The sequence below is a fragment of the Pinus tabuliformis genome, chromosome 9 (genome assembly GCF_031772625.1).
Source record: "Pinus tabuliformis cultivar Carrire ecotype Pingquan chromosome 9, CPIR1, whole genome shotgun sequence".
In the NCBI taxonomy this organism is placed as follows: domain Eukaryota; kingdom Viridiplantae; phylum Streptophyta; class Pinopsida; order Pinales; family Pinaceae; genus Pinus; species Pinus tabuliformis.
In genome coordinates, this window is record NC_142307.1 from 576,080,478 (window position 1) to 576,083,461 (window position 2,984).

Sequence of the window (2,984 nt, forward strand, 5' to 3'; positions counted from 1 at the left end):
ATATATATAATTGATTGTAATATACAATAAATTTAATAATTGTTTTATATATTTAATAAATATTTTACCATAACATATTATTAAATAAATATATTTCTGTAAACTAAAATAAAAACACTTCACATTTTCGGGTTGCAAATGATAAATCTTATTCCAAGTTGGAACTTTAAAACACATCACTCTCCATATAAAAGGTTAGAAGTCACTTGGATTAAGTTGACTTTACTTTTTGTAATACAGTTTAATAATAAAAAATTCAAGAAAATAAAATAAAATTTCTCAGCAATATATTTTATCATTCACTATTGTATACCTACACATTTTATTTTTCATTCGTAAAGTGTTTAATTTTTACATATCTTAAAAAATATTATTAAGTCACATGTCTCTTTCTCGCAATTTAATATTCCTCTCTCTAGTATTATTGCTGATAGTTATCAAACAAACCAAAAAGAATACCTGGCATGGCAGCCTTATGCACCGTGGAATAAAGCTATACTGGTGGATTTTGTAGTCATTTGATCTAAATTTCATTTTGTTTTCAGATGAATTTCCATACTCAGAATCATAATTTGAGCCATGCAAACCATATTTCAACATTTTCCATTTAAAACCGTCTTTCAGCAATGCTTCCTTTGCATTTTTTTCAGGAGAAAAAAATGTAACATTTTCATCCATAAGGAAGGTTATACATTGTCGAAGATCTGGTTCAATATTAGACAGCAAATACTCATGTTGAGAATATCCATAATGCAAAGCTAAATTCGCCATAGTAATGTCATGAATGCAACCATTCTGAGAATATCCATAATGCAAGGCTAAATTCTGTTCAGAATCTTCAACATTTGTATGTTCGGTCAGAAAGCATGTCATTTCGGGTGATGTATAAAACTCGCCCACGACAAAATGACGGAAGGAGACAGAAGTTGCCCGGTTAATTACGAATAATTGTAATAAGCAAAGGTAACTACAGATCAACAACACGCTGAAGCTGCTAAGACGGTGCACAATGAAAACAGCAGGCCCTGTCAATAACGTTCTTGATTGATTTCTTCGGCGTGCTGCTGCAGTATTGCTGTCGTACATCAGTAGGGTATCGTTCAGATGTCTGAAATTCGATGGCGTTTCTCTTCTTGTCGTTGGCCATTCGATCCATTCTCTTCTTGGGACACACACGCCCTCTCACTGTTACCTTCTTCTGCCTCACGTCTACCACGTATTCCAGCAAATCTGCCCATCATCACAATAAAATTATGAACAGACTTAGGAAATGATAAAACAAAACGAACACAAAAGCGCTGAAATATCGTTTCATTGCAAAAGTTAATGTCACTGTACAGAATGTGATGAAGAATCAACGTACTGTCTATTTTGGAGAGCAATTTGGAGACCCTGTCACGGCACTGTAGGCAACGCATATTAGCATTCAGAACAATCACCTGAACCTGCGAAGCAATGTGATGTTTGCGACAATATCAGTAAAGATCAGACTTCAGCGTAACCTAGATAGCTGAGTTCATATCTAGTATTAAAAGGGAATGACAGAGTGCAATAAATTAGAGGGTAATTGCAGAAATGGGGCTTACTCCCGGCATTGTTAAGGCTTCGGCGGAGCGCAGAAGCTGACCCGTTGGCGCCATTTGTTAACGTTGATGAGCGAAGAAAAACATTATGCAGCTACGAAAATCAGAGGCTGAGTTGCATTATTTTGATGAATGTATAGAAGTTGTTTATAATGGGATTTTTTGAAGATTCTGGTGATGGAATCCGGCAGAAGAAATTGAGGTTAAATCTTGATTCTTGCAGTTAAAATGGTTTTTTAACTGCATATTTGGATTCAGCACCCTGAAAAACCCCTGAGACGCTTTCATTGTGCAGAAACTAGCTATCAAACTTGCGATTCCAATAAATTCCTGCCGGATTTCGACCAAAAAAATCCACCAGAAAAACTTTCAAAAAATCGCCTTATAAACAACTGCGAAAGTATATAAATCTCACAATATAGATCTCACAATAAAGACGATGATATCATCGATGTGACGTTAGTGGGCGCGGCGGAATCGGAATTGAATGATGGGTGTGGGAGAGGGCGCGGCGGAATCGGAATTGAATGATGGGTGTGGGAGAGGACATCATGTGATGTGAAAGATGTTCTTGCTTCTGAAGCAGAGGACACCATATCATATAGATGATATAGAGGAAGTGAATAAGTAAGAAAACTTTATCTGTTTTTTTATTTAAGTTTATGTATAGATATATATTTAATTGTTTTTGTTTAGTTAAGAGTTTGTTCATTTATTATTTGAAGAAAGGAATCGTCGAGACGGAATTATCTGGATGGTTAAAAGTGGCTCGAATCCGAGAATTTTTTTTCAAAAAATCTTGTAGGGGCAGTGTTTGAATTTGATGGTGGAAATGGATTCAACACCATCAAAAACTTCTAAAACACCTAAAACTTTGAAGTTTAACAACTATAACTTAGATTTACAAAAATCCTGATTTTCTCTAAATATAATTGGAATTTCCATAACTTTCTGGACAACTCCTCGGCCTTGTGAACTCACTCTTTGTATTTCTGTTTGTTTTAGGGTTATCGTTCTCGACAGAGGTATGGCAAGTCTGTGAACTGGCATATTTTATCGCGGTATAGTGTTTTGGAATATTTGCACGTCTGCCTTGTTGCTTGCTTTTGTAATTATTTGATGAGGTAAAAGCCGTGGATAAGTGGCCACCGACGTATCAAGTTAAATTAAATGGCTGCTTTTCTTGGGAGTTCACTGACAGTATAGCGAGTAAAGATGTGAGCTGCGTGTAGGATGAGGTGGTTAGTATACTGGGTAAGAATAAGGGTATTGTTATGGTTGTTATTTTTTTTCCGAGAATTATAAGTATTTAATGTTGTGTATGTCTTTTTATATTATTAAATTTAAAATTATTATATTGAAGTGTGTTTTTACAGTAGAATAAGTAAGATGCATTATTCT

The 2,984-nt window shown here is 35.0% G+C and overlaps 1 pseudogene; it reads right to left on the reverse strand.

The window, feature by feature from the left end:
- Positions 1 to 994: 994 nt before the first annotated feature.
- Positions 995 to 1,670, reverse strand: LOC149149863 (uncharacterized; annotated as a pseudogene).
- Positions 1,671 to 2,984: the final 1,314 nt, after the last annotated feature.